This window comes from Sus scrofa, chromosome 1 (genome assembly GCF_054392235.1).
Source record: "Sus scrofa isolate SSC_HxYL_T2T_F1_AM1 chromosome 1, Sscrofa_HxYL_maternal_Yorkshire_Landrace_v2.0, whole genome shotgun sequence".
In the NCBI taxonomy this organism is placed as follows: domain Eukaryota; kingdom Metazoa; phylum Chordata; class Mammalia; order Artiodactyla; family Suidae; genus Sus; species Sus scrofa.
Window position 1 is genome coordinate 35,052,788 of NC_139383.1, and position 12,446 is coordinate 35,065,233.

General features: G+C 33.5%; 1 protein-coding gene across 43 annotated transcripts in view; it reads left to right on the plus strand.

Annotated features, from left to right (window-relative positions):
• PTPRK (protein tyrosine phosphatase receptor type K) overlaps positions 1 to 12,446 on the plus strand; it is a 560,031-nt gene that overhangs the window by 321,970 nt on the left and 225,615 nt on the right. The gene's annotated exons all lie outside the window — the stretch shown is intronic.

Consider the following 12,446-nt stretch of genomic DNA (forward strand, 5'->3'; position numbering starts at 1 on the left):
ATGAAAGGGCAGTGTTTTCACGTTAAGGAATTTGCATCTTTCACTGAAGTTTTCCTTCATCCTCTTAGTATGGATGAAGATAGACATGCTTTTCCATTTATCAACTGCTGCATAGTAAAATCCCCCAAAACTTACTGGGATAAACCAATAACTATTTTATAATGCTCACAGATTCTGGGAGCCAGACATTGAGAAAGGTCTAGCAGGGGTTGGTTTTTCCCTGTCTCAGGATGAGACATCCTCAGTTGGGAATACTCAGATTTGAGCAGCTGAAGGCAACTCAAATTCCTGGAGGGTGAGAATCATCTGGAAACTTCTTCATGCATGTATCTGATAATTCCACCAGCTAACTCAGGACTCCATGAGCAAATGTTCCATGTTTCAGAGGGGAAGCTGCATGGTCTCTTGGAACCTACGCTCAAAATTTCATTCTACCACTTCCTCCGTGCTCTGTATATTTAGGTAGGTCTGAGATCACTCATATGCAAGAGGAGAAACATGGACCCAAGCTCTCAATCAGAGAGATCTCAAAAAATTTCGTGGCTGTAATTTTCAAACCACCTCAGTAACTGTATTATTTTATGTACATTTTCATTGTCCTGTGTGTTATATGTAGTACTATGATAATCACAAAAACTAGTATTTTTTTCCCCAGCCATTCTGCCTGTAATGTGAATATCTTCAGCTGGCACCATGGTTTAGCGAGCATAGGCTTGACCTTTGATCTCTTTCTCATTACCTAATTGAGATTTGGTTTTATAATGAGGAGAATATAAATTTGCACTCAATAAAATACCTAACATAGTTTTGCATTTATATGTTAAAATAACTTTTGGAACAAGATAAAAAATAAACAGGGACAAATTAGTGCCTTTAGATTTTCAATATATCATATATCATCATACTTATAGGAACAATACCTCTGGTATAGCTCTATGATTAATTTCTATACTTTATGATATTTTGACCTTTGCCCAGTGTCAGATTCTTAATTTAAAACTTGAACATGAACATAGGCATATACAGTTAAAAATGAAAATGTATGGTTTGGAACAAGAAGTGGTACCCTTCAGGTACAGTAGAGAGATTTCTCAGCTATCAACTTTAGTAAGTGTGTCGTTTTTACAAAAACTCAGGCTGAAGAAGCATGATATTTTTTCTTCTCTTTATAATACTTAAAATAGTAGCCTTCCTTACCCAGTTCTTCATCATCTTAACTTCACTGATGGAAGTACCATTTACAAGATTCTTTAGTGCCTGTGAAAATATTTGTACATTTTGCTTATGTTTGTTTCTCCCCTACTCTCTGGCAAATTTTCATTTGATCTGGCTAAAGTTGCAGAAGGATGGGAAATGAGAAGTTCACAGGAAGAATATATGAACAGTTTGGGTCAGTAGCCATTTCGTGTCCTTATTTTTAAAAGGCATGATATTTATCAAAGTAGGAAAAGGAAGTTTCTTGTCACTTGGCAACAGTGGCTGCAAAAGAAGAACCCAACCCCTTAGCTCTATAATTGCTTTACTTATGGTCTTGCCAGCCTTTAGTTTACTCTTCTAGAAACTTTCCCTTCCTGCGCAAAGCAAAGCCTAGTGCCTCCCTGTTGTGACCTTCTGCGGACATCCTGGGAGGCCACCGCAGCCAGAACCTTCCTTGTCATCTTTCACTGCACAGCGTATATTGGAGGTCACAGGGAAATCAGAATCAAGATGTAAAGCTTTGTAGTTTATCCTACTGAAAAAAATTTTTTTGCTTTAACTTAGGGCCTTCCATTCAACTAATGACTTACAACTTTGACTGCCTTCCAATATGTTATGTTTAGATGATATACTTTATGATATTTTGAATCTCTAGATGACCCACCATGGTGCGGAAGTAGGGGTGGTCGCATGGAATGGAGATAAAGGGTCTCTTACCAGCTGAACTGTCACACTAGTGTAAAAATGGACTAAGCTTGGACCTGTAACTGTTTACATGACTAAATATCTTTAAAATGCCACTATCTTGTTATTTTATCATATAGATCTGTAATTATTTTCATCTGCATGTATCTCCTAGTTTTCCTAGTTATAATACTCAGTGTGATGATTTTATTTTTGATGGCACTTTGACTAAAGGGGGTAGATATTTTGGCCCCCTCAAGGAATTTAAATAGAACTTGATGATTAAAATAACTATTCAGAAGTTCTCGCTATTATGGTGCCCACGCTGATGGCTTTTATTATGGCATTCCTTTTTGTTCATCATTGTACCTATGAACTCTAGAGTTAACCAGAAAAACCTGCTTTTCTTAGTTCAGAGACTTAAGTGGCAGAAATCTGTCCTCTGGTCCCCTGTTCAAATCCTAATTGCCCTAAGGAATAGTTGATTTGGAGTCACTGTCCACATTAGTTGAACCCATTTCACATCAGAACTTCTCTTATCTCCTGATTTAATCAAGGACATTTAACCCAATAGGACAGATAATTGTTTTTCATTTTGTTTAATCCCAAAATTGAGGAAATGTTCTAAAGTGGCTAATTTATATCATTTTTCCTTTGGCATGAATCTGTATTGAGAATCTTTACACTCTAAAACTGATTTGGATCTGTATTAGCTAAAGACACAATTTCTTTGACGTGAAGATTGTTGAAGTCTGTGGAGATTAATGCCTTTTGAACTGAAAAGCATCCTAAAATTATGACAGTGCTGGTGCTAGTAGTGTATTCACAAGGCCTGTTGTCTAGAGGAGCTATTCATATGACTGAGATCTTCTCTAATTGTTTTTACGGTGTCATCACGAATTCTTTTTTATAAAATAATAACTCTGTCATGCACAGAGGGATCTGCTTGACTAGAAGGATATCCTCTGTGTTCATATACGTAGAGGGATATGGCCACTCTCTGTACTCCTGAGTCATGTAGAAATAACAGGCAAATAGTTTCTTGATTAACTTGGGGTAAATAAGGTCTTAGATTTTACATGCCTGGCAACCAGGATCATTGAGTACAAGGAGTGAATAGTATCTCCTGATTCCACTACCTAAGATATTACCAAAAAAAAAAAAAAAAAAAAAAAAAAAAAGACCTCTGTTGCTGGCTACATAAAATCTTCATGCATCATTTTGAGTTCACTTGGAATAATCACAAGTTACCTATTCATAGCCAACATATGCTTATCATGTGTTATAATCAGGTCAACACAGAGGAGTACTTAGATCTAAAAGTCATGATGGCCGCCTTGTTTTGTTTGGTTATCATTAAATTCTGGAAAGTTCTTCTAATTTCATAGGTTTAATTTTTTTTTTTTAATTTGGAATCTAGACTCACGAGATTCTTCAATGTTTTTAATAATCTAAATTTGGAAGATTCCAAATGTTTTTAAATGATACTTTTTATCTTGATTATGTTATGTATGTAAATGTGTATACATGTGAATGTGTGCATATAGAAAGAGAGATTATAAAGATTTTGCAGGGGAGTTTTTCTTTTAATTGCTATCTCTTGGTTTAATGGAATCAGCCATTATGTCTTCACATATATTAATATAAAATGAATATAAATGGTGTACTCTGAATCTTTTGGCCTATAACCTAGTCATATTTAACATGTTACTGGGACATATATTATCTTTGTCAAACACAGTTCCTCTCCTTTCTCCCACCACATATTTTTATTCCCTTACCTCATAAAGGTGACTGATGAGATGGTGATGTGATTATGTGTTTATGATCCCAGACTTGAGGGAGCCAAACAAAGAGTTGAAGGCTTTCCCAGTTTTACTACTTACCTGATTGTTATTCTTGGAATCAACTGGATGGTCTTTCCTTGAAATGCATGAACAGTTTGCGCTCCCACAAAGCTGAAGTGAGGGATTAAATAGCCATAAGAGAAATCTTCTGTATTAGTTTATAACTCAGTCAAATGGATCTTACATCATATGTGGTTTTCTGTTATGCCATATGGATTGTAGTACTGATGGAGGCTTTTGTAAAGTTGTTGAATTATTGCAGTTATTTATAATTCTGAACCAACACACTGTGTAGATATTAATTGAAGTATAGTTTTGGGACAAAATTAGATAAAAATGTGTAATTATTTCACAGATTACATGAGCTGAAAAGCAAATAAACTTCACTTTTAAAAAACCCCTTCGCCTTTTCATATACCATAAATATGAACCTCACCTTGTTTTTAGTTTGTGCTCGCAGATCCAAAACAGTATGCTGCTGCTCTGCCTTTTTATTTCAAGCAGGTAATAAAGTTATTGCTGCAGTGTTTTCAAATCAAGATGAATAAAATGTCATGGTAATGTATAGGATATAAAATTCAGTAGGCAAAATTTGCAGTTTTGTTGCTGAAATGATTCTTCTTATTTCAGCACTTTAGGCATCAGGAAAGAGCCATGTCATTGAGATTAAATACTATAATTCCACAGATCTTGCCGTATAAAAAAATGAATACATATCCCACAGGGATTGAAAGACAAAATAGCTGTTTAATGTGAAGATTGGCATATTTAGTATCAGAATTTTTTCCTACCCTGAATTAAATTTTTGTTCAAGAAACTCAAGTGAGTGGTGTACATTTTGGTATTATTGGTACAATTGTATATTTTGATGAAATGATTGATATTTTATGTTCATGTCTATGTTATAGGAAATTTTTCTTCACATGGAAAATCTTTTTAAAAAAATTAATTGATTTGATTTGACTAAAAGACAAAAGAGAATTATTGTATAGGTTTGTAACCATGCCTTTTTTTACAAGCTGGATAAATCATTTGAGGGCACTTGGTCACTAAGCAATTGCCTAGAAAGTGTTCCTTTGTTCCAGTCAACTAACTCCTTTAATTAAATAGTAACGTTTTGTAGGTGCTGTGTATCACTGTCGGAGCAATTGGCCAGCTACATGGTTCAGAGCTCAAAGTGATAAATCCTACATGTTGAGGACTTAATTTTATCATCTGAAAATAAATTAAACATATTAGTAAATAAATACACAAAATTTTACTATTACCATCTTCAAATTATGTTTCTCACACTGAAGTTGTTGTTGATATTTTCTTACATAGAATAGACTGAATTTATGTAGATTTTTTTTCTGACAGTGGCAAGGATTACTTTTTTTGTTGGTCTAGCCATTCATTCTGTAATGATATTATTGAACTTAGGCATGGCAACAGACACTGGAAGATACAGTGGTGAGAAAGTTTTTTGAGCACATTCTGAATTTTATGGGAAAATAGAGAAAAAAGAAAAAATAAGACCATTCTTGGTCTCACAGTTCCCCAATCATGGCTATTAGCTTTTTGGTGTATTTCTTTCTGGTGGTGGTAGTTGGTGGTTTACTTTTCTTTTTTAAGAGGGATATGCTTTTTACTTACGTAAGTGAAACTTCTAGTAAGCCAAACATTCAAAAACTCTCTGATATTTGTTGTATAATCTCCACAACTTGTATTTCTTGAAGTTTATGTGGCATTCTGTTGAAATGCCAAAATTTGTGTGATCATTTTCCTATCGTAGAATATTTTGATTTCTTATTTTTTTTTTTTGCCTTTCTAAACACAGATGTACTTATCTCCTTATATTGGATTTTCAGAAGTGTGATTACTTTAGTCTATGAACATATTTTTACTTCTTGCTATATATTGATAGTCTTCCAAAAACATCTCTTCACTTGCTCATGAACAAGTTATATAGTCAAATACCCATTTACCCATGCCTCAACCAGGGTCATGCCTGTGTGAGTAAATGATCACATGTTAAGGGTTCCTGTCCCCTATTCCGATACTCTTGAGAAATAGAAATGTAAATGATGTAATTTTAGGTAAGCATACACCACAGATTGCTGAGGGAAAATTATTTTTTAACATTTTAGTGTTTTTCTAGAGGAGCCTGTGGTGTTTTGCATTGGAGACTTTGGTATATGGCACTACCCCGTGCTTTTCATGATCAATTAATCCTGACCCCAAACCACTCAAAGCAAGTAACACTCCGGAGTCATTTGAACAACTGCTGCCAGTGGAGAACCACTGGGAGAAAATGAAGAAACTCTTACTTAGATGGATATAATTAATAGTGATAAAAAAAACATAGTATAAACAAACATATATAGTATATCATTAAAAGAAGGCTTTGTTATTCAATTGCATTTTTCCACTTTTAAGTATTTCTACAGATGTACAGCTGTGAAAGCATATATGCTTATTTCATGCTTTTTATAATTTTTTGTGTGAAATGGGGGACACAACACATACTCTTTCCATAGTCTACCATAACCCTAAGCTAACACCCCTGTAATTTTCATGAAGATGGTAATAGATAACAATAGCTCCTTTTAATTGATACTTGGTCTAGGGGTGTCATAGGAGGCTCAGGCTTAACAACATCCAAACTGTGATGTCTTAGTATTAACTCTCTTTTACCAGTTCAAGCTTATGAACCATCTGAATATATGATTTGAAAAAAAAGTATCTATCATTGGATTGTTGGATTTAAAAGGATTTTAATACATTAAATGAAAAATTTATGTCTTAAAAATCTATCAATGCACAAATGTGTAAACATACTTAAAATAGTAATGTATCTGAAAAATAATTTGTAGAATTCACTCTTTACATAATTGATATGAACAAAAGGTATGGGATGGTAGCCAATAGAGTGAATGGAGAGGCATTTGGCTGCCTAAGGAATTTGCTAGGGCTGGAAATGAGGTGTCAGGAAATTACCAGAGTGAAAATCATGAAAGAGCTATTACTCTTCTCATAAATACATCTGCATTATAGTTTATAAAATGTGGCTACAGGAGAAACCTTGTTAAATATATCTGAAATTTTCAAATGTGTACTTCATGTTTTAACATCTAAAGAAAAAAATGAAATGAATTATGTTGTTGTACATATGATATTAAAGGCCCAAAGACAATGCTTCTAAATTATCTATAACCTGCTTTCCATTTCTTATGGGAGGAAAGGCCATCTTTCTATTCATTAGTTTTATTATTTCATATTTCTTAAAACACTCAAGTACCATTAAATTATGTTTATACTTCTGAGGCATTATTTAAAATTATCATAGGGTAGCTGATAAATAAATATTTGAATTATTTGGTACACTGATGCCATTCTTCCTGCTCTCAGTCTCTAATGGTCTTTCCCATTTACTTGAGTATTTAATAGGTGACAAAGAAGAATATTAAATAGCATGAAGTGTGAGCTGGTGAATTTTCTTTTTTTAACTGGAACTGGATAAAAATTTTATTGAGGGGAATGATAAAGAAATAGAAAAAACTTTGGTTTGAAGTGGTCTATTCAATTAAGTAAATAAATGGTAGCAAATAAGAATATATCTCCAAGACAAATATTCTAATTTGATTCTTACAGAACTTAGACATAGTAAGGGAGCATTGCCTCTTGTAGCCATTTTGAATAGTAATTTTCATCATCTCTATTTTCATTTCCCTTTTAAAAATAAAAATAGCAAAAACAGACAATATAGGTAAATTGTTGCCTCTTAAATAATGTCCACTGCTCTAAACCTAGTTAGGAAATTTTCCTAGGAGCATTATTTTACTAGCTTCCTACCAACTGCAGAAAAGAAGGAGATGAGACATCTCCCAGGAGGAAGGATGAGTCCATGCCTATGGTAGGCTGAAAAATGACCTCAAAGATATATGTTTCTAATCTCTGGAACCCGTGACTACTACCTTATCTGGGTAAATGGTTTTGGGGACTGTGATTAGGTTAAGAGCCTTTGGATGGGGAGAGTGTTTTGCATTATCCATGTGGACCTTGCAAGTGGATATAATCACAAGTATCCTTCTAAGTAGCAGGGAGAGAGAGATTTGACTACAGAGAGAAGAGGAAAAGGCAGTGTGAACAGTGAAATAGAGACTGGAGTGATGTGGCCACAAGCCAAGGAATACCAGCAGCTAGCAGATATTGGAAAAGGCAAGAATTGATTCTCCCCTGGAGACTTGGGAGGAAGTATGGCTGATGCCACTATGCTTTCAACCCAATAGGTGATTTGGACCACCTGGCCTCCAGAACCATAAGAGAATAAATTTCTGTTTTTTTAAGCCTCCACATTTGTGGTGATTTGTTACAAAAGGCTTAGGAGACAAAGGCAATGTCATTGCCTGCTTCCATAGTGAGAGTGCTCATCTCAAGATACTTTTGTTAAGGCTTCATTGACACGTAAATAAAATAATTTGGGAGGAGACAGGCTTGAGAGATATTAAATTTATTTGTTTGGAAAGATGAATGTAGAAGTGTCATTAGCCTTGATATTTACTTTGTTAAGTGACTTTCTGGCTTTATAACTTCTACTTCTAATGATTTTGCATTTTATTAATTAACTGAATGTTGATAAGTGACACATGTTTGTAAAATAGCATTGTAATAGGAGTAATTGGATGAGAATATACTTTCATAATGACTTACCTTGGTTTCGAGACCCTTTAAAATTATTTGAAATAAAAAATAAAGCAATTTGAATGTATAATTGCAAATTTATAATAGGTTTTGCTCTAGAATAATGAATGTAAGTCATTAATTGAAAGTTAATTGGTAACATCGACAAAGTTTATCTTGTATTTTGGGGATTGCATACTTCACTTGATACCTAGTATACAACTGGGATTTATTTGCACCACACCTCTGGGTCTGATAGTGTATTAAGTTATGAAGAATATTAATACTGCTGTAGAACAATTACTTGTTCATTTGCTAACTGATTAAAATTCATGCATAATTTATTGAAATGAATAGAGATTTTATAAATAAGCCTCTTAGTTCTCAAGGGCCTAAAAACAAAATGCATGTGCTAATATGAGGATACTTTTTACCTCCAACATAAAAATGTAATATGTAGTGGTATGTTACTCTTATTTATGCTAGGTGTCACTTACAATCATACTGTTAGTCAATATATGTACTTCTAAGCCTCGCTAAACATTGACGTAAGTCCAAATTTGAGCTACTGCTTTGATGATTGGACTGTCCCTTTTGTTTGCTTGACCATAGCAAGGGAGATGTAAAACTGATCAGGGTGAATTTTTGCCCTCCTTTGGGCCAAGAACCTGATTACATAGTTTTTCATGTATACAAACTACTAGTGTTGAATATTAATTTTTGATTTTAAAATTTATGTGCTCTCTGGCAGAAATAAAACAAAACAAAATAACATCAATATAGGACTTGTGGATATATTTAGAAATATAAAGTCTTTTTTTGAGATTAATGTTGATAATATAATTTTGTGGCACCCAACACCTGCAAAATATTGTCATTTTTTCACTGTTTCTCTTTATTTATTATTATTATTGTTATTATTATTATTTTTAATAGTTATTTCCCCAATACAATTTTTTTTCTACTGTACAGCATGGTGACCCAGTTATACATACATGTACACATTCAATTTTTGCACATTATCATGCTCCATCATAAGTGACTAGATGTAGTTCCCAGTGCTACACAGCAGGATCTCATTGCTAATCCATTCCAAAGCAATAATTTGTATCTATTAACCCCAAGCTCCCCAACTACTACACTCCCTCTCCCTCCTCCTTGACAACCACAAGTCTATTCTCCAAGTCCATGGCTTTATTTTCTGTGGAAAGGTTCATTTGTGCCTTGTATTAGATTCCGGATATAAGCGATGTCATATGGTGTTTGCCTTTCTCTTTCTGACTTTACTTCACTCAGGATGACAGTCTCTAGTTCCATCCATGTTGCTGCCAATGGCATTATTTCGTACTTTTTTATGGCTGAGTAGTATTCCATTGTGTATATATATCACATCTTCCTAATCCAATCATCTTTTAAAATTTGTAAAATTTATGCCTAGTTTACCAATGAGGAAATTGTAATGCTAAGTTAAATAACATATTCAAGTTGACTCAGCTATCAGTGTATGCACTTTTTGAAATTATATCTCTTGATTTTGAACTTCAGTTTCTTTTACAGACCATTTCTTTAAAGATAGAAATGATAGAAGAAATATTATGCTTTATTTTCTCACTTGTTGCTAATAATATGTTTTGTTTTAGTTCCCTCCCCCCACCCCTTCTTTCCCTCCAATCTTCTGCTCTCCTCTTTTTGTTTTCTCCTTATTTTCTGTGACAATGATGTGCGGTTTTGATGGGTGAGATTTAACATTCAGTATACATTTATTAGGTTGGATTTCAGAATACTCATAATTTTTTAGATTAACTATGGTTTGTTATTTATAGTTCATTTGTTTGTGTTAAATATCAGACCTCTTCAGGTTGTTGTTTGGCCTTCATGTGAGTGAGGCATTGCTGCTGTGGGTTAGAACCCAGGAAACTGAGAATTTAGCATCATTTCCTAATTAAATTAGTCAGTATATGAGCCATCTGGTATGAAAACAAACATTGCACATATGAGGCAGCTCAGTTTATTCACAAAATACATACTGCTTCTTAAAATATATGCAGTATTTAGATAGTTGGAAAGATATTTGCATTTTTTCTATTACGTTCATATCTTTGTTCAGTTTCATTTTAATTTAAGTTTTAGAAAATATATCAACTTGCTTTGTCTACCCAAACTTTTGGAAAATTGAAAGATAAAAGTTGTTAGACTAGTTGGTAAGAATTTCATGATATAAAATGTCTAGCTCTATCTTTCTTTAGCTGATAAGTGAACATTCTAAGTTATTTTGGTTTTATTTAAACTTTTTCTTCTGTAACTTCTCAGTTGAAGTCAGTTGTGAAATTAGAAGTAGTTCACCCACTTTTTCCAATTTTGATGCTATATTGTTGAAAGAATTTTCAAACCATGAGGATGAAATTTTGTAGTTAAAGTTTATAAATCAGATGTTAAGAACTACGTTTTGATAGAAACAGAAATAATCTTAAATGTAACAATTTATGTAGCACATAATTCTTACTTAATTTTAGCTTTATTTTTAAACAGCAGCGATAGTGAAACACAAGTTCATACAATTTTACCAATAACTAAATAACTAGTTTGAAAGCTGTATATGTTTTCTATATAACTCTCAATTTAAATAATGAATTTGTTGATTTATTGTTGTTATGTCTCCCTTATCCTATTATATGAATACCTAATGTGTAGAACAGCTTAGCAATTAATGATTAATCAAATTTGTCATGTGAATTTTGGAGGAAAATTCCTAAAAATTACTTTATCCTGTGTAGGGATCTAGATCAGTTAGTGTTATTCCTTATGTTAGGGATATTTGTAGCTCAAGGGTTCAAGTAGAAACTGTATTTTGGGAATTTAAAAGCCAATCCTGGGCTACCACTGGAAACCTCTGCCTCATTTAAACCTTTATCAGAGGGTAAACCTGTCTATGAGCTTTTTTACATTGTTGTAGTCTAAGCATTTATTGCTGTTAAAATAGAAAATCCAATATAAAAAATACTGGCTGTCTTTTCATAATTTCTTTCTATCTGCATCTCCTCCAACCCACCCCTATCTGGGGAAAAAAAAGGGGTGGGTGCTGAGAGAAGCATTGTGCGGTGGCATGTAATAGTTATTCCTCATATAATTTGCTTTAATTCTTTTAAAGTACTTTAAAACAATTTAATCACTTTTTAAAGATTAGCACTTTCCTTTAAAGTCTTTTGGCCTCCCCAAGAAGTGTTTTTCCAGAGATTCAAAGATCCCACCTGATCACAGTGTACTAATTAGAAACCATATGGACAGAGCTAAAGCTATGGGATCCTTCATAATGTTCAGTGTCAAATTTCACCTACATTGTTGTTAGGGAAAATAAATGCTCTAATTCATCATCCGACATTTCTATAAATTCAAACATTATAATCATGTTTCCCAAAGTTTCTTTCAAGCAAAATGTCTGAGCTATTCAAAATTAAATTGCAGTGTACCTTTGACATTTGAGTTTAATATTTGACACATTGCCATATCACGTGCTACTCCCAAAGGCCAATGATACATAATGATTTGTGATTTTGCCTCCGTGTAAATTTCAGTTTCTAACACTGAAAGGTGGATGTGTGGAAACTAGTCAGCACCAGGCATCTGCTCCCGAGTGCAATTTGCTTTATCTTCTTTTTATATCATCACAGCAAAAACAAAAACACTACGTAGTCATATTTCATGAATGAAATAAAGAGTTATGGCAATATTCATTAATTTGGAGATTTGTAAAAGACTTAGGACCTCAAGAATATCAGAAATCAATTGTACTTTAGCAGCTAATTGAAGTTATCCATTTCTGAGTATTTTCTTTTTTATTTCCCTTGGTTACTGGTTACAAATTTGACCCCTGGAGAGGCTTGTTTTTAATAAAAGAAAACTTGTGTTAAAAGGGTAATATCCCATCTGTGAAAGTATTTGTTCTTTAAAAGTCCAGTTTGCAGACCCCTCATTCCGTTTTCTCTTAAGTATTTATTAACTCCTAAATAAATCATTCCTAAGCCTTTAGGCTTTGAGAGCTATTAATACCTCTATGCA